Genomic DNA, 27,738 nt, shown 5'->3' with positions numbered 1-27,738 from the left:
GCAAGCATATTGTGCAAAAATAAGTTAAAGAAAACACTTTGAGAACAGATATATTCATGATCTCGCAGCGGTCCGTCCTCGCAGAGCCGGGGACCGAAACCGCAATAGGTGATGCAGGTGGGTGAGCCCTCTAATCGAGACCACTTAACTGCGTATTTCAGTCCGTGAGAATCACGAAGCCCCCATAATTTGGACGGAGCCTGGCAACGCAACGCAGAGTATTTTAATTGTTACATACATGAGGAGAAGCTACTCTTCCCTCGCTACACGGATAGGATAGGGACTTCCCATCCTTTATCTTCCCCACACATAGAAGGGGGTCCACCCCCTTTCCTCCTTTTTTCCAGCCCTGAAAAAAGTCCTGGACCTTTATGGCCCTTTTTGGACTGAAACATGTCGGCACTAGGGTCTTAGGACCATAAAAATCCAATTTAGACCCGTTTTTTAAGAATTTTAGTGACCCAGCCAGACACAAGAATAAAGGGAAACCGGGGGTCTGACTGGTCTTTTAATCTTTAAGCCCCCCTTCCTTAATCTCTTCTAAGAGCTACCCAACACTGTGGTTGAGCCCACCCCGACTTTTAGGGGTCGGGGTGACCCGATGATGAAGCATAACACCACTAGGGTGAGTGAGGGTAATTAAAAAGAAGTAGTGTTTTTTTCTCCGCAGACACAAGGACACGATTAGCATGGTCCTTCTAAATAGAATGAACAATTGCGTAATCTCTCTGGTGTAGATTACACACTACCAGACATTGTTTGATTAGCTTTATTCGATTTCAGTATAAAAAATTATAAAAGCAACAACAATACATAAATATACACCAATACATCAATACATTTCATTTCATAAAAGGTAACATCTGTTAAGAAGAGATTAGATCAATAGAATAAATCAGCTAATCAATGAGCAGCAGGAAAGAAGATCAAATTAATTGAACGTGGAGGTGAAGTGACCACTCGGTACAAGACCACTTCTGCCCATCCGGTAGTTGCTCTGTGCTTTTTGGCGTTGTGACGGGACTAATAATGTTCTAGGGTAGAATTCACTTAGACTCCAGATAGATATAGGCCCATCACCTATTTGTGGCTGCCAAGATTGGAGGTATGGGACGACATATTTATTACTAAATTTTACAAGTACCAAATCGCCCACAATATCTTTTGGGAGAGGTCCTAACCAGCCCACCCTTCTAACGCTTAGTATAGTGCCATCTATATTGGGGGGCAGAGGTCTATTTTTGGTTAGCCAGAACACTACCTTGTTTCTTAGGTCCTGATGTCTTTCGTGTTTCCCCTTTGGGAGTTCTGGTATTCCTGAAAGGACGCACACAATGGGAGCGGCCTCTGGTGGCAAATGTAGATGGTTGGTTTTATGTGGCATATTGTCATAATTAGCCGCTATTCTTTTTTGAAATGACGTTTCTTTATTCGGCCCAACTCTAGAGTGAGAACTCCGTAATGTTTGGGTGGCTTTCGAGATGTTTAAGGTTTTCGTTTGTGGGGTAACTAGTTGGTTACGGGTGGTCTTGCTTTGTATGGTGGTATTAGGCGTTTCTGTGGGGGCTGGACGCTGTAATTGTGCGGGTCCTCCCATAGTTTTTATGAGTAAAGAATTAGCCTTTATTGCTTCCTCGACACCCGTGAGCCTATCCCCTAAGCTAGTCATTTTGTAATTGACTTCATCATATTTTCGAGCGAGGCCAGTAAGGAAGCCTGGGTAGATGCTTTCGATGTGGCAGTGCTAGGAGTATTTGGTAGTGGGGGATTTGGGTTTAGTTTTTGTTGCTTGGCCTGACTACCCGTTTGTTTGACCCCATCTCTCTTCCTTATGGCAGAGAGCACCTGGGTGGGAACTGCGGATAATGAATTTGCTATTGGTCGTGTTATGAGGGGAGTACCCTGTAGAATTTGGGTTAGTTGAGATGAACAACTGGACCCAGGACTAGTAGTTGCTATAGGGGAGATAGGAGCAGTAGTTTGCACATTTCCTAATTCCACAGGGGCGTACGAGGATTTACACATTTGATTTAATTCTTCCAGTAATGATATAGCTGGGGCTGTATCAGCAGTCTGTGGAGGAGAACCCATACTGAGAGAACTATCCATAGCTGGGGATCGTTCTATTCTCTCTATTTCGCTTGCAATGGGCAGTATTGCACTCTTAATATAATAGTCCCGTGTTCCCCTAAGCAAGTCACTCTGGGAGGAAAGTTTTCTAGTGCCCCCCTTACAGGTCATTGCGTGATAGCTTATAATAGTGAACACTGAATCAGTATCAGCTACCGGACTATGGTGACCGTTAAGAAGGACCTGTAAACAACCGGGAATAGTCAATGGGTATCTGTACCTTTAGTCAGTTTTCTTCATTTCTTGGTTCAGTACCAAGGGGGGTGCCCCGGCCCAGCCTCCTCTGGTCTATGATGGCCTTAGATGGTCCCGCCCTTGTCCCGGGCTTCTCCCGGCGCCGACCCGCGCGCGATCCCGCGACGCGGGGGCTGGCCTTCTTTTGTAGCGCCTCCTGGCGCAGGGCTCAGGTGTGGCGGCGTGCTCCGCCGCTAGGGCTCCTGGGAAATAGAGTCCCGTAGCGAGCGCGCCCCTTCAGCTGCGGCCGCTGGTGTGGCTTTTGTGGCAGCGGAGGGGAGCGATTCAGCGTCGGTGGTCCCTACAATCGGACTAGCAAGGTATGCCCCCGGTTTTCAAAACATTCTGTTCTGGGATATTGTTAATGGAGTATGTTTTGGTGACAGATAATTCATAGGGAGGATATACTCCAGTTATTTCTCCTCTCCAACCTCCTGGCTACCGGTCTTGTACCAGTAGCCTTCGTGTTAACAAAGAAAACATGTCACCATCTAAATGTGGCCAATCAATGTAAAAAACATTCACAGATGACGATGTTTTGCTAATGATGTTTTTAAGCATCAACCCTTTCAGTTGTGCTACATTTTTTTAAGGTAACATGGAAGGACCACCCAATGAATCACTCAAACTGCAGGCAGCTACAATGTCGCTTAAACACCTTATAACATCAGGTGCAGGCAAAATAAATAACTGCCTTTTAAAGGTAACACATTAAAGTTAAATGAAAAGGCACGCTTAAAAAGAGCCTTTCTGCTGAAGAGAAATAAACTATTTGCAAGCTGATGGGAACAACGTGCCCACGCTTTTTGCAGTCACTAAATACAGTCAATAATCCCTAAGAGTGGGCTGACCCATTGTCCCATGCCCAATGCTGTGTGGGTGGAAGTAAAATTTGAATGACAATTTAACAGACCAATGCATGAAGCCTGCTCAACAAAAGTTCCTCTACGTATGGATATTATGTATGGATTTTTGGGAAGCAAAAGTCTTGCCATGTGGCTATACTTAGAAGGATGCATAACATCGTTATTGAAGAAAAAAGCTATGTGTCACACACTTAAATAAGAAAAGAGTGTGCCGCACAGGTGTCAAATTAAAAAGCAGTGCATCACATGTAGCAGGGAAAAAGCAGTATGCCAAATGTTTATAGAAAGGAAAAACAGTGTGTCACTTGCATAACGAAGAAAAAAGCAGTGTCACATGGATAACCAGAGAAAAAGCTGTGCTTTATTTGTAAAAAGTAGTGTGCCACGTGGCTAAAAGATAAAAGCAGGGTAATTAATGGGTACAGGAAGACAAAAAAACAAAGTCACTTAGGTATTGAAAAAATAATAAGGGGGTGTCACATGGGCAATGAAGAAACAAGAAAAAAGCAGGGCAATACATGGGTAACAAAGGAAGAAGGCATTGTCAAAGACAATAGGTCTGGCTTTGACAAGCTAATGTGATGGTTAATGAATATTTTTTAGTGTCATGTGAACCACAAAACAAAAAGAAGAAAAAATAAATTCCACTGCCTAAACATGTCTGTTTAGCAATCTAATAATTGCATACAATGTAATAGAACATTATGAATACTTCCTAGGAGGTAGTGTTCATAGAAAGGTTTAGAAACTGTAGAAAAGTGCCACAATTTGACATGGTCACCCCCACATTTTGCTCACTAGTACTGATGTTGTTGCTAGGAAGTGCACTGGGTCCCGTGCTAACCAGGGCCCGATGCCAGTGCTATTTCCCTAAAAACAAGACAAATGCTTAATTGTAACCCAATTGTCAAGGATTTTAGCACCCTTGTAAGTTCCGATAAGTAGTACCCCTGGTATCCCGGGTATGGATACTAAAGCAGGTCCCTGAGGCCTGCAGCATGTAATATGTTGCCCTAAGGGACCCACACAGAAACTGCATGCAGACCGCCATTGCAGGATGTGTGAAAGGGTGCAAGCCATTCCGAAAACACAACATTGCCCACTCCATGTGCAATGTCCAAGTACACTGGATATACTATATGTAAGTCGCCAGCACAGCAGGCCTTATAGCCCTAAGGCAGGGTGCATTATATTACATGTGAGAGCACATCTGCATGAGCAGATATTCCCCTGTGATGGCAGGTTCCATTGCTAGACATTGCCAGGGGTCAGGAAGCCATTCTCATGATATGTATCAGGCCCTGGTCATTACGTGTTACCCAGCTATAGAATGGCTTCACTGAAAGTACTGATGTTTGGTATCAAATATCTTGTCTTAATAAATCCATAACCATGCCAGTGCCAGATTCATGAAGACATGCACCCATAGGGCACCTTAGGGGTGCCCCCTGTATCCCTACTAGTCACTTAGGGCCTGATTATGATGTTGGGGGCAGAACATGGTGCGGTCGCCTGCTTCCATTTTCCATAAACCGGCCGTAGCATAAACTCCCATGGAGAAATGGGAGTTTGTGTAAATCCCTGCACTGTGTGGCAGTCACCTCAAGGTTATTGCCACACAGTGCAGGGATTTACAGGGGGGGGGGGGGCACCAGTCGGTTCAACCGGCCGGTTTCAAATCCGAAAGCCTTTATCATAATAAGGCTGTCAGATTTGAAACCTGATCACAATGTGAGTCGGAAAGACTAACATCGTAATCAGGCCCTAAGTGTGTTGAGTGACTGGTGTCATCCAGCATGCGATCCGATCTGAGTTTCTGACCCCTTTAAAACACACCAGCAGGTGTGAGCCTGCACTCTCAGAGGCCAGAAACAATGCCTGTCCGAGAGAAATTGATTACACCTTCTCCAGCAAGATGGCTAGTGAATTTAGATTATGAAGGCCAGAGGCTTCAACGCCACTGCTGCCTTTGATATGTGACCACAGCTTTCTCCCAAACCAGGGGAATGCCTCCCCACTGCCCTGAAGTCCATTTGGCACTTGAGCAGGCAGGAAATTAGATATATAAGAGACATGTTCCACTTACAGGCTAGTCACACCCCTAAGGTAGGCTACCTGAAGTGGACAGCGAAAAAAGGGTTTCACACTCTTCGTTTTGATGCAAATAGAGAAATCTGGGTCAGGGTTTTGCCCACTTCCCACAGGAAGTGGTCATATGGGGGTTGTAGTCACCCCAGTAGTTAGTAGCCCATTGGCTACTACCATATACCCCTCTAAATGTCTCTAAACTGAGTATTCAGGGGTCCCCCAACACCACAGTGACAGATTTGTTTACCTGTGAACAGAAGGACAAAAGAGCTGACATCCTGAGAACAGAGGACTTGCACCAAAATTAGACCCAAACCCGTCCTGGCTGCTTGAACCTTGACCATCGCAAAGACCGACTTATTCAAAAGCTGCTTATCCTCCCCAAACCCTTGGAGGACTGTACAGTGCTTCAACACCCACTTAGCATCTTCCTTTGGGTGAAGAAGCCACCCCCTTGCATCTGCAGGCACCAACCACAATTGTTGTTTTGCTGGCCATCGGGCCCACCGAGGGCGCATCACACCAGGAGGAGGTTTTTGTGGTTTTAGGAGGTCAGCCCAGTCTCTCCACCAAGATCCGAGAAGTTAGACTTTCTAGGAGCCCCACGCATCAATACCCTAGGTACCGGATGTAGGAAAGTAGGATCTGCTTTGTATGGTTACCCCCACTTTTTGCTTGATGTTACACTGTTTTGACTAGTCTGACTGGGATCCTGCTAATCAGGACCCCAGTCTATCTGCATCCTCCCTAACATGTTATGCATGTACTAGGTACACTCCAGATTGGATACGGGGTACTCTTATAAGTCCCTAGTATATGGTACCCATGTACCCAGGGCATAGGTACCCCAGATGCCTCCCATAGGCTGAAGCATGGATTATGCCACTCATTAGAGGCCATGCAAAATGGAACTACAGGTCTGCCATTGCAGCCTGTGCAAGCTGGTGCTTGCACACTTACTTTAGATATAGATTTGCTATATCTATATGTCACTACACTTAAAACTTATAAGTCACCCCTATAGCAGGCCTTAACAATTCTGAAGGCAAGGTGCTGGGTTTTACCTGAGAGGGTGTCCCTGCATTAGTAGAGCCCCTCTGCAGCTTTCAGAGACCATTCTCATGGGTTTTCTGTGACTCAGCCAGACATATAGGTAGAGATGCATTATAACCACATGGTAAATGCTATCTCGAAAACAGCTGAAACAAAGTATGTTGTGATTGGTATCAAACACCTTGGAATCATACCTACACACCGGTAACCATTGTGGTAGGTATGATTCCACCCTTCGGAAGCGAGCTTCCTGGGGTCACTGGTCTTTCCGGTGCCAGCCTTCTCGACCCGAGCAACACAAAATGGTTGCTGCCGACCAGAGACACATTTCTGCCCTCCTGCTGGGCGCACTTCCAAAGTACCTGAAAGTCTGCACGAGGGGCACACTTGGTGCCCCTGTGCGTAGTCCAGCTCAAACCAGTTCCAGGAGCCGTTGGCTCCTGCTCTGGCGCGAAACTCGACAAACCACATGGGAGTAGCCTCCTCGCAGTCCAGACCCTTCCCTAAAAGGATCCCCTGAATCTGTCCAACCCTCTTCCGTGGGTACTTAAGGGCTTGCCTGGCTGTAAGACTTTAGATTTGACGTGGACAAGATTCTGCAACAAGAAGCAAATAGGACATGTTACAACACAAACAGTTACAATGCATGCTTTTACAACACAGTTTGTACATCGTAACACCCATTACTACGCATAATTTTACAACGCATGCCATCACAACACATTTTTAGAAACTACATTTACTACGCATTCTATTACCACGCATACCATTACAATGCATAATACTTTTAGGGCAACAGTAGGATAAGTGTTAGATAGTGTAGGGGTAAAAAGTACTATTCCCACTACAGTGAGTGAAATAGTAGGATAAGTGTTGGATAGTGGAGGGGTAAAAATGACTTTTCTCATGTACCTCAAAACCCACACCCACCCTAAAACCTACAAAATCCCCATTACTTACTTTATAATGCGTTGTAATAGCATGCGTTGTAGCGACATGCGTTGTAATGGCATAGTTGTAGTGACATGCGTTGTCATGCCTGCGTTTTAATGGCATACGATGTAAAGGCTGCTGTGTTGTAACAGCCATGTTGTAAAGGTCGTGTGTTGTAATGAATGCGTTGTAATGAATGTTTCCCCAAGAGACTACTGACCTTCAACCGTCTGGACACTCTGGACTTCAACTGGACTCAACTTTGTCTCCCTCTCCGTCCAAAGCCTTGTCTGTACCCGTGCAACATACAGGCTCAGTGCAGGACCTGTGGAGCATCAAAGACCTCTGAAGAATCTCCCTTGGGGTGAAGGAGCCACTCCCTGCATTCACAAGCACCGTAATGCAATTGACCAGTCTGCTGATCGGAGCTCCTGCAGTCTCTGAAGGCTCCAGCAACACAGGAGGTGGGTTCCTACATTCCTTGAAGTTGATCTGTCCTCTCACTGAGTTTGAGGCCAGTATCCCTTGTGGGGACCGCATAACCTGAACCTCTGTGCACCATGTACTTTTGCAAGTGCATATGCTTGTTGGCAGTTCCTGAGCTTGTGCATTAAACTCTGTGTAGTCCTGACCCTGAGCAGTATTTACACCAAAGAACTCTGGCCTCCTTACACCGAGTGCTCCGCGGGCTGGTACTTTGTGATCTTGCTCAAGGTCCCCTCATGACTCCTGGTCATTCGGCCTGTGGGTCCTCCTAAGGGTAATCTTGAATTCTGTTGGACTTTCCGGGTTACTCCAGATGTGCCCTGACTCCCCATTGCTTGGTGAGTCCCCTGGACCTTGTTGGTCCACACCGTAACTTGCTTGACCTTCCTACGTTGTTTGCTGTTGCCAAGGCTTGTTGGTGCTCCAGCCAGACACTGACCCCTTAGCACTCAACATCATTCGTGGGAAAGCTTGCATCTGGATCCTGGTCATCCTTGATGTCTCTTGGTCTTGGTGGTTGCAGAGTCAAGTATCCCCTCTTCACACCTGAAGCACCTGACATCGGTGGGCATTCGTCTACTTAGCCCCTGGTCATTCTAAAGTGACCCAGACTCTGTCCCCTTTGCTTTCAGGTTCCTTCCATCATGAATCCACCCTTGGATTCCTACGGACACTTTCTTTTTTCCCGGCAGCAGTTCTTCTTTCAAGCATTCCATTGAAAATTATGGTGGTTTCTGACACCACTTCAGGCCTATGCTCCCCTGGGATCGGTAACTCGGGTACTCCGGTATCCACGGAAGGGGTGGCTCTCCAACCTCCTAAGTTCCAAAGGGTTTCCTCAAAGTCCACCGAGAAGGTTCTTCAACTTTAAAACTCCAACCGCGACTTTCCAATATAGTTGTACGGAGCACGTGGTCGTGTTTCTACACTGCACCTGTCCTCTGTGGGGTCCCTGTGTAATTACCTTGGGTGGTTCCTTGGGGTCCTAGCGATTCTATGTGCTCTAGGCACTGTGTCTTGTCAAGTTGTGGTCCTTATACCACTATTTTAGTATATGGTTTGGTCTCCCCCTGGAGCCCGCTGTGTATTGTGCCTCTTACGATTGTTTCTTTGATAAAGTATTGTGTGCTTTGTATTGTATCCTCGTGTAGAGGATACTAGGGAGTGTTATATAAATAAATACATATTTTTATAACTACTGTTTGGTTATCCTTTCATTTAGGTAATACAAAGGTGATAATCTGGTAAAACAAGCTGCTTTACATTCCTTCAAGATTAAGCCCTAAAGCTGCTCTGCACAGCTACCACCAGGATAGCTTTCTAAAGGTTATCTTTGACCTCATACATCATAAGGGTCATTTGGACTGGTTCAAGGTGCCCACTTAATTAGTGGACAGCATATACCAGGCCAACTTCTCACCCCGGAGCACCTGCAGCAACCAAGGCTTGTTTGTGTCCAGTCTGGACACCACCACTGTAAAGCCGACCTGTACACCGAGGGACTTCAGGACCCGCAAGATGCACACACAGAGTGGCCCTGTTGTTTTGCTTTCCTCCCCTCTACATGTCAACTGAGAAATATGAGAGTCTCCAACGCAAGTGGCTTGCCGGCCAAACACCTCTGCACCCGAGCCCCACAGCCTGGATTCAAGACAACTGACGGCGCCCCCTTGTGCTAAAGACCCTCACGAGCCGAGCCCCCCTTTGGATTCTGCCGGACTTGTCCTCAAGTCCCCCCTTGCAGCCTTCGTTTTCAGGTGCCCATTGCTTTCTACGGTGTAGAGCTCGAGGCTACCAACCCGTCCAGCACCTTTGCATCTGGACATGCCAGGGCAGGCAAACTAAAACTGCTGGCTGTTCTTGGAACCTTGGCCCCATAGCACCTTAAGTTCCAAAGGCACCCTGAACTTCAACTACAAGTATCTGCTTGCAGTATACGTCTTTCCTGCCACAGGATAACATTACCCCATTCAAGGTACAAAAACCTGTACTCATATGTTTTACTGTTTTCTTGTAAAATCCATAACTCTGAAAGTACTTACCCGATTCCAGATATTCAAATGAAAATCTGTGTTATTTTTATATTATATAAATTGGTTTCGGATTTCTTCTTGAGTGTGTTCCCCATTCATTGACTTATTTAACACTCCCCTCTGATAAGCCTAAACTTCTTGGCCACGCTACCACAAATAGATCACTTGGGATTATTAAAGTAAGCCCCTGAAAACCAATATGGGTTGTCTGGACATTTTACATTGTGTCCCCCTACATTGGCCCACTACATAAAAACCCAGCTTCCTACAGAAACCTTTTTTTTTAGTTTCGGATAAATCTTATTGGCACAAAGATAAGACACTCTTGACATTCAATTCTTGTAAACCAAACAAATAGATTCAGCACACAAGAATGACAACAAACTAACACGTTTTGGTAAAGTCAATAGGTTTAGCATTTCAATTGTGGGACAGAATCATTGGCTTTGTCAATGCTTTACCCCCAGATGGTTGCAGTGAGTATGCATACATGGCAGTCATCTTGGAATACATATATTATAGCTTATAAAAAAAAACAGCAGTGAAAAAATAGTACTAAATAGGCAACAAACCATAAATCAGTTCATTACATGAGTATTAATGGAAATAGCAGTACCTCATTCTATGTAAATAACAAGGACCCCCTGTTCAAATACTGGATTCGTAATACAGGGAAATAAACAGTGTGAGAAAAGTTATACAATTGATATCACAACTAGGGAAAAAAACAGCATGTAAAGCACAACAAATAATTAAAAAGTACAACAAATAATTAAAAAGTACAAAGTTGAGTTTATTTCTAAATATACATATTCATATTAAAAAGACTCAGTGCAAAATCATATGCACTAATTAATTCTAAAAAATCAACAGTCATACATAAGTAACTTATATTCAACAAATTTACACAAATTTATATATAATAAAACAGTGGCGAAAAATACAAAACATCGACGCGCGTTTCGGCGTTATCAACAGAACGCCTTCATCAGGAGCCACAATCAATCTGTAAGACATATGCAGAATAAATTAAAAACACGAGAGGGACATCAAAGAACTCCCAACATTCAATTCATTGTACATATTTAAACTGTGCTTACATAACAAAACTCCCTATAGAATGCAGCTGAACCATATAGCTACACAATATATACATTAAAGATTTTACATTTGAGCAGTGGCTGTATATATGGACAATGGGAATAAAGGATTGAAGATTCAGGGAAGTTGGAATCCTATCGAATATCCGATGTAGTGACTGTACCCATCAGAATATTCGTAATTTTGCTGATAATATAACGTGATGGTTAAGAATAAGAAAGTGCATGAGTATATGGGCTGAAATCAATGTCTTACCTAGGAGAAACACGGGATGAGTGTTCTCTAATTATTCCTTGTAGATATATCAACACCTTTATTCTCGGTGGAACTACACTTCACCTGGCTTACTGTCTAGGCTGAAAGAAATATAAAACATATATTATAATGGTCTAATACCTTAAATAGATCTCTCGATTTTTCGCTCTGATTTGACCTATGATAAGGCATCATAATTTAACAGAGTTCTATTTAGCTTTCCTTTGACCTATGGTGGAACATCATGGTCCCATCATGGTCCCATACAGGTAAGATGGTCTAATCAGCTAATAATTAGAAAATCAAGTTTTAACTTATGAGTGTGACTTACCGTCAAGAGTCTTGTCAGATGAACAAGGTTGTCAGGTTATCAGATTATTCAAGCTGGTTGCTACTATCAACCAGCTTGAATAATCTGATAACCTGACAACCTTGTTATCTGGCAGTGAAACAGGGGACTAAGGAGGCAACTACGGTTAGTACGTGCCAGTAATATTAGCTGACAGTGGCTGAAGCTTACGGAGGATCATAACCCATGCAGTGAGCCTGTGCCACATAGGTTATTGATCAATAACTGTATTTGACTTACATATGGACTGATGGTGATGTGAATTCTGGAATAATCTTCCTGAGAGCATCCGACTCCTACCGAACCATCTCATGTTCCGGAAACAACTAAAAACCTTTCTTTTCCGATGAGTGATGGTGATGTTTCCTGGGTCAAAGTGCTGGGATGCCTTAGGGTAGCCATGCGCTATACCAAGTATACTTTCATTCATTCATTCATTCATTCAAGATACGTTTTTGTTACATTTTTGCATTGAAACGGTGTTTCTTTGAGTAATACATAAATGTGTTGTCAGCTCTCTCTCTCTCTCTCTCTCCAAGGGAAGGCTCTGAAGTGGATCAGCTCATTCCTCGCCGGAAGAACCCAGAGAGTCCGCCTCCCCCAGTTCCGATCCGCGGCCACCGAAGTCATCTGCGGCGTCCCGCAAGGATCCTCACTCAGCCCCACCCTCTTCAACGTCTACATGAGCCCCCTCGCAGCCATCCCCTGCCAACAAAACCTCAACATCGTCTCCTACGCTGACGACACCCAACTAATTCTCTCCCTCACCAACGACCCCGCCATCGCCAAAGCCAACCTCCAGGAAGGAATGAAAGTCGTTGCAGCATGGATGAAGATCAGCCGTCTGAAACTGAACTCAGACAAAACGGAAGTCCTCATCCGAGGACCAGCCCCTTCCACATGGGACGACTCCTGGTGGCCCCCTGCCCTGGGCAGCGCACCCAAACCAACGGACCACGCACGCAAACTGGGCGTCATCCTGGACTCCTCCCTCACCATGACCAAGCAAGTGAACGCAGTCTCATCGTCCTGCTTCAACAACCTGCGTATGCTCCGAAAGATCTTCCGGTGGATCCCCACCGAAACCAGGAAGACGGTCACCCAGGCCCTCGTCACCAGCCGTCTGGACTACGGGAACACACTCCACACTGGAACCACAGCCAAACTCCAGAAAAGACTCCAGCGCATTCAGAACGCCTCAGCACGACTCATCCTGGACATCCCACACCGCAGCCACATCTCTGCCCACCTGAAAGACCTGCACTGGCTCCCCGTCAACAAGAGGATCACGTTCAGACTCCTCACCCATGCACACAAGGCTCTCCATGACATGGGCCCGAAGTACCTCAAGAGCCGCCTCACTTTCTACACACCCATCCGCCAGCTCCGATCCACCAGCCTCGCCCTCGCCTCCGTCCCAAGAATTCGGAAATCCACCGTCGGAGGAGGATCCTTCTCCTACCTGGCAGCCAAGACATGGAACTCCCTCCCCACTCACCTACGGCTGACCCGGGATCACCTCTCCTTCAGGAAACAACTCAAGACCTGGCTGTTCGAGCAGTAGCGCCCCCCCCCCCCCCCCCCTCAGCGCCTTGAGACCCTCATGGGTGAGTAGCGTGCTTTACAAATTTCTGTGATTGATTGATTGAATCAATGTTTTTAATATCAATTACATGGGGAAGGGGATTGGACCCATATCTTTTTCACATTTCCAGATCTTCATGACTTTTGGGTCAAAGTATTTCACGTGCTTGCAGACTCTACGCAATTCCCAATATCCCCCGAAGTCACACTTGCATTATTTGGCTCATCTCATGCAGTTTGGAAAGCTAGCAGGAATGCCCAGTACCTGGTGTTCATCAGCATTGCAATGGCCCATAGCATAATTTAGCAAAAATTGAGGACCTGCGAGATTCCATCTCTAGATCACTAGCAGAGTAAAATGAAGAGAACTAAAATATTTGAGGAAGCTTATGCCAGGCGAGTGGGTGTTCCTCGAGGTTCTCCGTAGTTTGGGCCAAAGTCGGGGTGCACAATTGATAGTCTGGCCAGTTGGACATCAGGCCCCAAAGAGAAAATATATGTGTATCATCTGCTTAGTATTGAGGGGTGAGGACATATTGTTTGTTTCATCGGCAGATTGGACTGCCACTCTATGTGGGTGCTCGACGACCATCTCGCCCGCATGTAACGGCCTGCGAGGCAGTTTGGGTATTATTCCAACTATATGGCTCTTATTTATTGGCTGTGCTTGGAGAATAGAGCAGCTCGTCAGGTTATAGTTTGTTCTGTATGGATTTACAATATCACTTGCACTGGACACTTTATCTGATTCATGGCTTCTGCTTCTAAATTACACGTGTCTACTCATTTTGTACACTAATTATTCCAGAAAGTCTCTCCAATCAAGTCATATCATACATCCAAATTTTCTTATTGATGAGTTGGAAAGTTGTTAACGCGCTGATTGTCCAGCGTACTTAACTTTTTTACGAAGGAATTTTCGCCTTGTCATATGTGATAACAGTCAGATTTCATCTCATACAGCATGAATTGATCATAATGTCTGCTTCAGATACTTTTTCGATTTTCTCTTTATATTTGTTCTTAGGGACTGCGCCAATATAGGATACGCTCTGCAATTGCCTATTTTACATGTATACGGTTAAAAAAAATTGGGCTTTGTACTGCCCAATAAAATATATATTTTTAAAAGCCATGGATATATAGGTCTTTTGTATTCCAAACATTTTCTGGATTAATTCAATTTCCCAACAGTACCTCTGCACTTGAAACAATAAGATGTGCAGTGCTGCATAATACACCATTTACAAATAACGTGCTGAAATATTTCCAACTCAAGAACACTTAATGTTGGGACCATTAGTCGTTTTTTCAAACTAATTTTAAAACCCACTGGAAGACCATTCTTAAGTTTAAAATAAAATAATGTCCCTGCTCTTCATAGGTTTGGGGAGTAGGATATTCTATTCTTTGATAAATGTTCACTTCTTGAGAGACCTACAACAAAAGACCCTGTCAAACGGACGTCTACATATGTCAGTTACTGAGAAATAGAACAGTCTTACAGCCTGATTCATCAAGGTGAGTATTTGCTATTCCTTAATAGCGATTATTAAGGAATCGCTATTAAGGAATAGCAAAATGCTATTCACCAAGAAATCGCTAAATAAATTGCGATTTTTAATTATTCCTTAATTGCGATTAGCAAATTGCTAATCGCAATTAAGGAATATCTCCCCATTCATTCCTATGGGCCCAAAGGCCCATAGGAATGAATGGGAAGACATTTCAATGTGCGAATCGCAATTAGCGATTTGCATATTGAAATTGCGTTTTCAAGGGTGCAGGGGTGTCCAAAGGACACCCTGTAGCACCCCTGAAATGTATGCTACATTGGTGTTGCGCACACACATGTCCCAAGGACATGTGCATGTGTAACATGAAACTTAGAAAAATGCATTTAAATGCATTTTTCTAAGTTTCCGCTATTTACCACGAGGTTTGACCTCGCGGTAAATAGCGGGAAAATTTTGCGCTTTCGCAATTTAAAAATGTTTTAAGAATAGCATTTAAGGAATCTCTAATATAGATTCCTTAAATGCTATTCCTCGCAAAAATGCGAATTCTTAAATAGCGATTTTTGCATCTGGGATGATGAATCCCAAATGCAAAAATACCGCTCGCAAAGGGCCAGATTCTCAGAATCTGGCCCTTTGCGACCGGATTTAACAATGATGAATCAGGCTGTATGTGTACTGATACCTACTCCGATCCCCTACAATTTATGAGAGGACAATTCACTGCACTGCGCCCAAGTATACGTTAAACAAGCATTTACAATGCAATGGTTTTGCCTTTGTTAAAGTTAGAGCTATTGGCATTGCTCTTGACATTATTTTTATTTATGTTTTTTTAACATAAATAAATGGCATTGTCATTTACAATGCCACTAGCTTTATCTATCGCAAATGACACACACAAACACACACAGAGCCGCCCCACACACACCCCCACACAGAGCCCCGCACACACAGCCCCCCACACACACAGCCACACAGAGCCCCCCACACACACAGCCACACAGAGCCCTCCACACACACAGTTACACAAAGCTTCCTACACACACAGCCACACAGAGCCCTCCACACACACCAACACAGCACAAGCAGGCAACAGGGGCAGACGGAGGCACAAGCAGGCAACAGGGGCAGACGGAGGCACAAGCAGACAACAGGGGCACACAGAGGCACAAGCAGGCAACAGGGGCCCACAGAGGCACAAGCAGGCAACAGGGGCCCACAGAGGCACAAGCAGGCAACAGGGGCACACAGAGGCACAAGCAGACAACAGGGGCACACAGAGGCACAAGCGGGCAACAGGGGCACAAGGAGGCACAAGCGGGCAACAGGGGCACGAGCAGGCAACAGGGGCACGAAAACGGAGGCACAAGCAGGCAACAGGGGCAGGTGGAGAAAACACAATTTTCAACAGCCCACTTGGCTCTGCAACAGTTGCCTTTGAAAAGCAATACGGCGTAATGGGCATGATCAAATCCCGTCCCCTGCATAAAAAAAAACAACAGCCTGAGGCGACTGCTAACACAGATGTAGTACAAGGCATTACACGGCAAGGGTGCTGCTGCCGGCAATTATCCTGGTATTTAAACAAATCTCTCTCTCTCACACACAGAGCCGCCCCACACACACCCCCACACAGAGCCCCGCACACACAGCCACACAGAGCCCCCCACACACACAGCCACACAGAGCCCTCCACACACACAGCCACACAAAGCTTCCTACACACACAGCCACACAGAGCCCTCCACACACACCAACACAGCACAAGCAGGCAACAGGGGCAGACGGAGGCACAAGCAGGCAACAGGGGCAGACGGAGGCACAAGCAGGCAACAGGGGCACACAGAGGCACAAGCAGGCAACAGGGGCACACAGAGGCACAAGCAGGCAACAGGGGCACACAGAGGCACAAGCAGGCAACAGGGGCACACAGAGGCACAAGCAGACAACAGGGGCACACAGAGGCACAAGCAGACAACAGGGGCACACAGAGGCACAAGCAGGGGCACACAGAGGCACAAGCAGGCAACAGGGGCACACAGAGGCACAAGCAGGCAACAGGGGCACACAGAGGCACAAGCAGACAACAGGGGCACACAGAGGCACAAGCAGACAACAGGGGCACAAGGAGGCACAAGCGGGCAACAGGGACACAAGCAGGCAACAGGGGCACGAAAACGGAGGCACAAAAACGGAGGCACAAGCAGGCAACAGGGGCAGGTGGAGAAAACACAATTTTCAACAGCCCACTTGGCTCTGCAACAGTTGCCTTTGAGAAGCAATACGGCGTAATGGGCATGATCAAATCCCGTCCCCTGCATAAAAAAAAACAGCCTGAGGCGACTGCTAACACAGATGTAGTACAAGGCATTACACGGCAAGGGTGCTGAGCACCCAGCCTCTCATACAGGCAGAACTACAACAGACCTCCCCCATCCGCTGTGCACCCATCTTGCCCTACACTAGACACCTGTCAAACAAGACTGCTCTACACCAGTCACCCAACCACGAACCACTGTATCTTTGCACCCAACCTCTCTTCCAAACTGTTCTACGCCAGACATCCTCCCCAACTGTGCACCCAGCCTTTCTTACAACCCGCTCTACCCCAGACACCCACCCACCCTAGGTGTGCACCCAACCTCTCCTTCAAACTGTTCCACACCAGACATCCACCCCAACTGTGCACCCAGCCTTTCTTACAACCCGCTCTACACCAGACTCCCACCCACCCTAGGTATGCACCCAACCTCTCCTTCAAACTGTTCCACACCAGACATCCACCCCAACTGTGCACCCAGCCTTTCTTACAACCCGCTCTACACCAGACACCCACCCACCCTAGGTGTGCACCCAACCTCTCCTTCAAACTGTTCCACACCAGACATCCACCCCAACTGTGCACCCAGCCTTTCTTACAACCCGCTCTACACCAGACACCCACCCACCCTAGGAGTGCACCCAACCTCTCCTTCAAACTGTTCTACACTAGAGACCCACCCTTCCCAGCTGTTCGTCCGGCTTCTCTTTCAAACTGCTCTAAGCTAGACACACACGACCCCAGCTGTGGACCCGGCTTCTCGCTGGCTCTACACCGGGGACACACCCACCCCAGGGTTAGCTGTGAGTCAAACAGCCTGATGTACACCACACCAGACACCCACTCACTCACTCCAGCTGTTCACCCCGCGTGCCAGACTGTTCTATGTCAGACACCCACCCTTCCATCCATCCCAGCTGTGCACCAGCGTGGCAGGCAGCATGCTGTTCACCAGACGCCATTCGCCCAACCATCCCAGCTGTGCACCAGCGTGCCAGGCAGCCTGTCGCCCACGTGCAGCAGGTGTGCACCGAGTCCCAACACAGCGCGGCTCTGCCTCAGACACCAAACAAAGAAGCCTCAATCTGACCCCCACTCCCTGAGCTATGCAGAGCACCTCTAGACCTCACCCCTGCCACACACACAGCAGCGGAGCGCACACCCTGCCGCACGGAGCAGGGCTGCGCTGGTCGATCACACGAGGCCAGCTGCACATGGACACACACACACGTCTGCACACAGCACCCCCACTGCCCGTCTCTGTAAGTCACTTCACAGACTGCTGCTGCACACCCAGGCCCTCCGACCAACTCTGTACCAACCAGGCAAGTGCCTCCCAAGATGCGCGGAGCCGCGGACACCAGCAGTCATCAGACACCCGCGCACCACTGCTTTGCATCGAGCCATCATCCCCGCCAGTGCCACACTCGCACAAACCCACCAGAGGCACCGAGCCGCACACGTGTGAGCTGCTCCCGCGCGCTGAGCTCCTTCTCCAGCTCCAGGGGTCAGTTCCTCCAGACCAGGTGATGCAGGTTATTGTACATGTTCTTAGCTACATAAAAGTGATTCTGCCACACCGTTTGCATGTTCCAATATATTATCACCGATTCCCTTTACTTTCTTGTAAGAGGAAAATACGACTGGATAACATTCTGGACCCTGGGGGGATAGGACATATTTCTTGCCCATGTGAACTAAGTCGGGACCTTTCAGCACATGGACAGTTTGTTTATTTCGGAGTAACGCTGCCATGGCAAACAGCGAGTCGGCAGTCTGGACTCTGAAGCTAGTCCCCAGTACCTCCTGGCTTTTACTGAAACCGGAAGTGAAAGCGAGCCTGCGCATCAGCCATTTTAAGCACAGGGTTGGTATTCCCGTGGCCCCTGGCCCAATTGCCGGATGTAAACACTATCCTCTGCTCGAACACACACCATTCTCAGGAATATGAGGCCAGGTACATTCCTGCGAAGACGCGCAGAGATTTAATTAGACGGAAATGCGCGTTGCAGGTCTCTGCCATGGTAAAACGAAAACAGCCATTTTGTAGATGTGTCCTTGTTCTGGGATTAACCAAAAATAGCTGAGGGCCTCAAACACCCTCCCTGCCCCCACACTTGTAATCCGGGGACAGTGCAGGCTGCCCCTCCCGCCAGCTGCCTCCGTCTCCCTGCCTCCCGGGGGCTCACCTTGGGCTCGGGGATGATGAGCACCTCGCTGTTCTCCTCCTTTGGCGGGTCTTTCTGGCCGAGAGCCGAGTTGAAGGACACTTTCACCATGTCTGCAGCTGAGGACGGCACAGGAGAAACGGCACTGCGGGAACAGGGCGGCCCAGGCAGCGGTAGGGGGGCGGGAACGGGAGCCGAGGCAGCGGTAGGGGGCGGGAACAGGGCCGGGGAGACACGGAGAGCGGGAGAGGGGGTGGGAACCGGCAAACATTTCGCTCACCTTCCGCACCCGACGCTTGAGCAGTGCCTCCGCTGCAAACACTCGCTCCCCAACAGCCGAGAGCTCCATGTCCGTCCCGTTCCCTACAGTGCCGGCAATGCCGGACCAGACTCGGGGGCGTTCCCGGCGTCGCGTGACGTCGGCAAAAGCCAAAGAATGTCGGGAACGCCCCCGTGTCTGGTCCGGCATTGACGGACAGGCCCCTCGTCCAATGGCAAGGCTCCATTTACGGAGCCAGCCAATGAATGAGGAGGGCCGACCCAAAGCACACTACAGTTCTCATCAGGTTTTCGCCTGCGCGAAAAAGCTGCGCAGAAAGCGCAGCTTTCGCCAGGCAAAACCTAAAAAGGCCCATCTTCCTTGACAGATACACAGAACAACAAGTACAAGTTGTCTGACCCTTCTAGGTCAATAACATCTATCCACACCAACAATGTTGGACAAATATCTGCTTAGATAAAATGTGCGAGAAACAAGTGACACCTCACGGAAACACCACCAACGGGGCAACTGTTATGTAAATTGTCCCCTCATAAATTGTAGGGGATCGGAGTAGGTATCAGTACACATAGACTGTTCTATTTCTCAGTAACTGACATATGTAGACGTCCGTTTGACAGGGTCTTTTGTTGTAGGTCTATGTTTGAGTGGAGGGCGACCCTGTCCTATTCCCTCTGAGCTCCCATTGAGAGTTTCACTTCTTGAGAGAGTCAACTTGTGCTGGGGCATCTTATGGCCATCCAAAAGGCGCTGTAACTCCTGATGCTTTGACTGTCTTCGGGGTCCTCAGCCCCAACAAATATTGTTTCACTCCTGGGAGGAATTGATCAGCTTGGGGATAGAAATGAAAGGGTGGGAATAGCTTCCAGTCTTGGGAAACAACATATGAGCCTCTCTGATGAAAGATAGTATTTATTGTTTTTGTAGTTTTGTATAGCGCGTTCAAGGTCCAGGTGTGATGGAGCGCTTTACATAAATAAACTGTACAACAACTATAATCTGTAACAAAAAAAAACATCGGGAGGTCAACCAACAAGTGGATGACATATTTAAAGAAAATACAGACAGTTTTAAACAATAGCGTTCAGTCCTTCCTGGCAGATAAGTCCTTGATACAGATTAACCCCTCCCTCTGATGGCTTATATTTCACTCCTGCGAGGAGCAAAGCTGTATCTCACATACAGGAGAACTACCGCAGACTTGTCTTAAACAGCAGAGCACTCCCTCATCTCGGACAGATCAATCAGTTACTTGTTCCACTGGTTTATATTGTTTTCAATGCAGCCAGCAGAGTTATCTCTCAGCTTTCACAGACAACAGAACCTCCTTGCTTGCCATAGACAGCGAAGTTACCCCTCAGCTGTTTCAGACAGTCGAGCCTCTTCACACTTGATGGTTACAGCAGAGCTCTCTGGCATAGGTTTCAGGCAGTAGAGTTGTCCTTGGTTTGGTCTTTACTGGTGAATAACTGTCAACTTATCTGCTTCATCCATCTACAGCCACCCATCTCTACTAGAGACCTTGGGACACAGGGCCTCAAAGACTTGGGCCAGATGCATCAAGCATCCATTTTGCGATTCCTTATTAGCGAAAAATAAGGAATCGCTAATAAGGAATAGCAAAATGGAATGCATCAAGCAATCACTATAAAAATAGCGATTCCTTAGAATTCCTTAATTGCGACTCGCAAATTGCGAGTCGCAATTAATGAATACCTCCCCATTAATTCCTATGGGCCTAGAGGCCCATAGGAATGAATGGGAAGACAATCGCAATTTGCGAATCGCAATTAGCGATGCGCAATTTGAGATTGCGAGTTCAAGGGTGCAGGGGTGTCCAAAGGACACCCTGTTACACCCCTGAATGTGATCTGTACACATATGTTGCGCACACACATGCCCTTAGGGCATGTGTGTGCGCAACATGAAACTTTGAAAAATGCACAAAAGTGCATTTATCAAAGTTTTTGCAAATTACCATGAAGTTGTACTTCGTGGTAATTTGCGTGCCCTATTAGCGAATTCGCTATTTTTGATACTTTCATGCATTGCATTTAAGGAATCTCAATTTGAGATTCCTTAAATGCAAACAATCGCAATTTAGCGAATTCTCTATTTGCGATTTTTGCATTTGGGATGATGCATCCCAAATGCAAAAATTGCACTCGCAAAGGGCCAGATTCTGAGAATCTGGCCCTTTTGCGAGCGCATTTCGCTTGATGCATCTGGCCCGTCTCTCGAGCAACCAGAACCCAGTGACAGGAGGCATGCGGGAAGGAAGTAGGACTTCAGAAAGAGGTCCTCAAAGATTAGTCTAATGCACAAAGAGGACTTCAGAAAGAGGTCCACTGAGACGAGTCTAGTGGACAGAGTGGACTTCAGAAAGAGGTCCACGGAGACGAGTCTAATCGACAAAGAGGACTTCAGAAAGAGGTCTTTAGAGACGAGTCTAGTGAACAAAGAGGACATTAGAAAGAGGCCTATGGAGGCGAGACTAGTGGACAAAGGGGACTTCAGAAAAAGGTCTTCGGAGATGAGTCTAGTGGACAAAGAGGACTGCAGAAAGACGTCCTGAGAGACAAATGTAGTGGACAGAGGACTACAAAAAGAGGTTCTTGGAGATGAGTCTGGTGGACAAAGTTGACTTCAGAAAGAGGTCTTCCGAGACGAGTCTAGTGGTCAAAGAGGACTTCAGAAAGAGGTCTTCCGAGACGAGTATAGTGGACAAAGAGGACTTCAGAAAGAGGTCTTCGGAGATGAGTCTAGTGGACAAAGAGGACTTCAGAAAGAGATCCTGAGAGACGAATGTAGTGGACAGAGGACTTCAAAAAGAGGTTCTAGGAGATGAGTCTGGTGGACAAAGAGGACTTCAGAAAAAGGGCCACCGAGTCGAGTCTAATGGACAAAGAGGACTACAGAAAGAGGTCTTCGGAGATGAGTCTAGTGGACGAAGAGGACTTCGGAAAGAGGTTCTTGGAGATGAGTCTGGTGGACAAAGTTGACTTCAGAAAGAGTTCTTCGGAGACAAGTCTAGTGGACAAAGAGGACTTCAGAAAAAGTTCTTCGGAGACAAGTCTAGTTGGACAAAGAGGACTTCAGAAAGAGGTCTTCGGAGATGAGTCAAGTGGACAAAGAGGACTTCAGAACGAGGTTCTCAGAGACGGATCTTGTGGACAGAGGACTTCAAAAAGATTTTCTTGGAGATGAGTCTGGTAGACAAAGAGGACTTCTGAAAGTGGTCTGCAGAGATGAGTCTAGTGGACAAAGAGGACTTCAGCAAGAGGTCCTCGGAGATGAGTCTACTGGACAAAGAGGACTTCAGAAAGAGGTCCACTGAGACGAGTCTAGTGGACAAAGAGGACTTCAGAGCCGACTCTGGCAGAGAAAGAGATCCTCAGCGACAATTCTGGTGGAGAATAAGCACCTTAGAAACAATTCTAGTGGAGAATGAGGACTTAAGTGACGACTGTAGTGGTACATGTAATACAAAGGTCTGAGGCACACAGGGCCAGAAGGACTCACAACTGATCATATGTGGGCAGAAAATATCAGACAAAACAACACAGTGACGTTCCATTAAACCACAATCGAGCACAAACAGCCCTGGTCTAATAACGAGGAGACAGTGAAACAAGAAGCCCTCGTGGCATGTTTCCATCAGAACCAAGGTCAACAAGTCACCCCAGAAAAGAAACAAAAAGGTCCACAAACATTACACTAGAAAGACTCTGACTGGCAACAAGGAAGGGTTTTTTGAAGGGTTCAAGATCCATCGCTGTTGCATGACATCAGTGCCATGGCTGACGCAGGGCAGGCAGAGGACCACAAGACCTCCCCCTCACCCCCCCCCCCCCCCCCACCTCGGTGAACCACCATTCAGAACCAACCCACTACGCGCTTGAGACTCACAGTCATGAGGCTGAAAGGTTGCAAGTCCCACTCCTCCTCACGGAACACCTCCTTGAGAATAACACACACACTCCAAACCACCTTTCCACAGCAATGTGCTTCCGGAACAAAAAACCTGCAGTCTAGAACCTCGACTGGATGACCGACAACTACTTGATAGTCATTATTTGTTTATAAGGCGCAAGACTGCTAGATTGTCCCCAAGGACCTGATTCCAAGTTGGATGGAGTGAAATTCCCATGTGGAATTCTTCTCCACCCTATGACGGGTGGCCTGGTGATGCCGCATTCAGTTTCCACGGCTGAGGGTACCCCAGACCCTATTGTACCAGCTACACATTTTGAATTGATACAGATTTAGCAGCAGCCAGGCCTCAGAACTGAGCACAGCCTGACCTCTGTCTGTGGATGCTCCCCCCACCCCTCGCCTGAATAGTTTCCCCCTTCTCTCCCCTACCACCCCAATCCGCCTCTACCCCTGCCACGTACAGAAGCCCTTCCTCCTATTTTACATCTGCTCAGTGCAGGTGGTAAATGGGAATGTTAACCCAGCGAGAATAGTGCATACCACGTGAAATGACACATACCACGTCTGCCCGCGCAGCCAGCCCCAGCTCTGAGGGGTTTAACTCATAATAAAACGGATGACGTGGAGATTCCGGCCGGGATCAGTAATTCTGGCTGCCGGGAATGGAATGTCAAAGTGGCTGAAGATAGCGCCAAGAGGAGGCCTGGCGGAGGAGATTACATTTCGGGTGGGTGGGTCTTGCTCCTGAAACAGAAAGGTTTTTAAAAGTCTTCAAAAAGATAACGAAATAGGGCGGGATCCAATTGCTTGAGAATGGGAGCCGGAAGAGGAAGTCTCGGGTCAGGGCTGTGGTGCTAACTAAGAAGGTCGCTTGTCGCATGAACAGTTGAATGAATGAGTGTGACTCGTCGAGCTCTTTGACTAGACGACAGTGTGTAGGCGCTCACGGAGAGGTGTCTTAGGCGCGCATGAGGAGGGCACGAACCGGAAAGAGCAGGCCACAATCTCTAATACCGGTTTAGTGCTTCCGTCTTCAGCACTCGATGTTCCCACAGACAAAAGTAGCCGTGACTTGAGACACAAACATCTGGAGTGGATAAAAGCCAGGGTTGGGATTGTGGGGGCTACTGCGGGGATGGGAGCCGAGATGCTCAGCTGGAACAGCTGGGAGAGTGTGGAAGAGGGCCAGGGATGGCTGGAGGCTGCCAGGGCAGGCTGGAGTGGAGAGCAGGGCCACAGTCTCTCCGAACACTGCTCAGTATTTCCACATCGAAGGCAGTGGAAAGGTCTGGAAAATAATACACAGCAGTCCCAGCGGAAGCACACCCTCCATCTCTGCTCTGTTTTGCGCCGGCCTAAACCTCCAGGCAAGAGGCGGCTAAGGGCATGGAGCAATCCGCAGGGGTGTTCCTCATAACCAGGGCCACTGGAATTATGCGACAGGAGAGGGACACATTATAAGGCAAATTATGCAGCATAATGCGGCACATTTAATTGTATTACTTCATCGGTTTAACACCCAAATATTGCAATAAGCAACAGAAAGCTGACCAGTCAAGTTTTGAAAAGGGCCCACGCCACGCTGGAACACATGTTGCTGCATTTTTTTGTAATTTTTGAACCTTTTGAGCTGGGAACTATGGGGCATATTATCGAGGGGGTTTATCTCCGCTTTTTTGGCTTTAAAAGCCAAGAAAGCGGAGATAAAATGATCTCCCTATTACCTAGCTGTCGCTACCACCAGTTAGCGACAGCTAGTAGGAGACAGCGACCACCTTGGGCCCCGCTTTGCATGTCAGAGATATTTATCACTAATGACATGCAAAGTGGGCGTGCCAAGATGTTAGTGACTGGAAACAGTCGCTAACATCGCTATCTCCTATTACCAACTTTTGGAGATATTTACGCTAAGCGCGAATGTCTCCAAAAGCTAACACCTGCCCTGAGCAGTTCTTAGCCATGTTATCCAATGGGAGGTGAATAACATGGCTAAGAGCATTAGTTCGGTAATGCATGAATATCGCTGACTTTTCAGCGATATTCATGCATTGCGGCCAATTTTTATCGCATTTGCGATAAACCTTGGTAATACCAAGGTTTATCTGCAATAAAAATCGCCGCAGGTCGGCGATACATTTTTGTCTCTAACCAAGCAATAGCGATAATTATTGCTATTGCTTGGTAATATGCCCCTATATTTTTTGTTAAAATCTGGTGATTATGCGGCAGATGTTGGACTATGTGGCAAATGCAGCAAATTTATAATTACGTGGAAATCGTGGCCTAATCGCGTAATTCCAGTGGCCTTGCTCATAGCCCCCTCTCCAGGGATCCTTAGGGAACTCACACAGTCACAAAGGTATTTCTGGTCATAAACATAGGCTTACAGCCAAAAAATACCACGTTTACACCAGCCAGGGAATTCACATGAGGATTCTTGGCAGGTGTAAATAGATTTACTACTTGTGATCTCTCCACCACGAGTGCAGAGCTTCCTACAGTAGTAAATCCCATCCAAGGGTTAGGAACCAGGGGTTACCAGGCATGGGTTGTCTTGTAAGTTTGGGAATGACCACAAATATGCATGCTTTAGGCATTGACAAACTTCTATATGTTCCCCTTCTCCACCTTAGAAATGGTCAACAAGAGGCTGGAGAAACTCACCTTAAAGGGCGGAAAGAAAACAGATCACACCAGATTTGCTGGAGATTTAGGGAAGGAAAGACTTTAGCCACTGGGGAAATGTTTTCACCACATATAATTTTTTTGAAAAAAATTGCATTTGCTTAGCCAGCTCCATTTCTTCTCCCTCTGTGGAAATCAACACTATGTAGACTACTGTCAAAGGGGAATAGGAACCCACCGGAGATGTCACATGTCAAGTCAAGTCAAGTCAAGAAATTTATATAGCGCGCTACATACCCATAGGGTCTCAAGGTGCTAGAGGGAGGGTGGGGAATTATTTGTCGAATATCCAAGTTTTAAGTTGCTTTCTGAATGCCAGGTGGTTCTGAGTAAGGCGAAGGTGAGTGGGAAGTGAGTTCCAGGTTTTAGCTGCCAGGTAGGAGAAGGATCTACCTCCCATAGTGGTTTTGTTGATGCGAGGTACCGTGGCAAGGGCTTGGTTGGAGGATTGCAGCTGACGGGAGGGGGTGTAGAAGGACAATCGTGTGTTGAGGCATTCGGGCCCAAGTTCGTAAAGTGCTTTGTGTGCGTAGGTTAGGAGGCGGAAAGTAATCCTCTTATTTACGGGGAGCCAGTGGAGGTTTTTCAGGTGACCAGAGATGTGTTCTTTACGCGGGATGTCTAGTATGAGCCTGGCTGAAGCGTTCTGGATGCGTTGGAGTTTATTCTGGAGTTTTGCGGTGGTACCGGCGTATAGTGTGTTTCCGTAGTCCAGGCGGCTCGTGACCAGTGCGTGGGTGACCGTTCTTCTAGTTTCGGTGGGGATCCAGCGAAATGTTTTTTTGAGCATGCGAAGAATGTTGAAGCAAGATGATGAAACGGCGTTGACTTGTCTGGTCATCGAGAGTGAGGAGTCCAGGATGACGCCCAGGTTCCGTGCGTGGTCCGTCGGGATGGGGGCTTTTCCAAGGGCTTCTGGCCACCAAGAGTCATCCCAGGCGGAGGGGGAGGTGCCTAAGATGAGGACTTCTGTTTTGTCTGAGTTCAGTTTCAGACGGCTGTGCTTCATCCACTTGGCTACTTCTTTCATTCCTTCGTGTAAGTTGGTTTTGGCGGTGTTAGGGTCTTTGGTGAGTGATAGGATCAGTTGAGTGTCATCCGCGTAGGAGATGATGTTGAGATTGTGTTGGCGAGCGATGGCCGCAAGGGGGCTCATGTATACGTTGAAGAGGGTGGAGCTGAGTGACGATCCTTGTGGCACGCCGCAGATGACTTCAGAGGCCTTTGACTTGAATGGTGGGAGGCGGACTCTCTGTGTTCTTCCGGTGAGGAACGAGGTGATCCATTCCAGTGCTTTTCCTTGGATTCCTACGTCTCTGAGGCGCTGTAGAAGGGTGCTGTGACAGACTGTGTCGAAGGCAGCGGAGAGGTCGAGGAGGATGAGGGCGACCGTGTCTCCATTGTCCAGTAGAGTTCGAATGTCGTCTGTTGCTGCGATGAGGGCGGTCTCAGTGCTGTGTTTTGCTCGGAAGCCGGACTGTGAGGAGTCAAGGGATTTGTTGGTTTCGAGGAAGGCGGCGAGCTGGTTGTTGACAGCTTTCTCAATGACTTTGGCCGGGAACGGAAGAAGCGAGATGGGGCGGTAGTTTTTGAGTTCGGTGGGGTCAGCTGTGGGTTTTTTCAGAAGGGCGCTGAGTTCTGCGTGTTTCCAGCTTTCCGGGAAGGTGGCGGAGTTGAGGGAGCAGTTGATGACATCTCGGAGGTGTGGTGCTATGAT

General features: G+C 47.4%; 1 pseudogene; it reads right to left on the bottom strand.

The window, feature by feature from the left end:
• Positions 1 to 19,231, bottom strand: part of LOC147731600 (putative E3 ubiquitin-protein ligase UBR7) — a 31,741-nt pseudogene extending 12,510 nt beyond the window's left edge.
• Between the last annotated feature and the right edge of the window lie 8,507 nt (positions 19,232 to 27,738).

The sequence above is a fragment of the Lissotriton vulgaris genome, chromosome 2_1 (assembly GCF_964263255.1).
Source record: "Lissotriton vulgaris chromosome 2_1, aLisVul1.2, whole genome shotgun sequence".
In the NCBI taxonomy this organism is placed as follows: Eukaryota; Metazoa; Chordata; class Amphibia; order Caudata; family Salamandridae; genus Lissotriton; species Lissotriton vulgaris.
The sequence above is the reverse complement of the archived record's forward strand: the minus strand, read 5'-3'. Positions and strand labels throughout refer to the sequence as shown.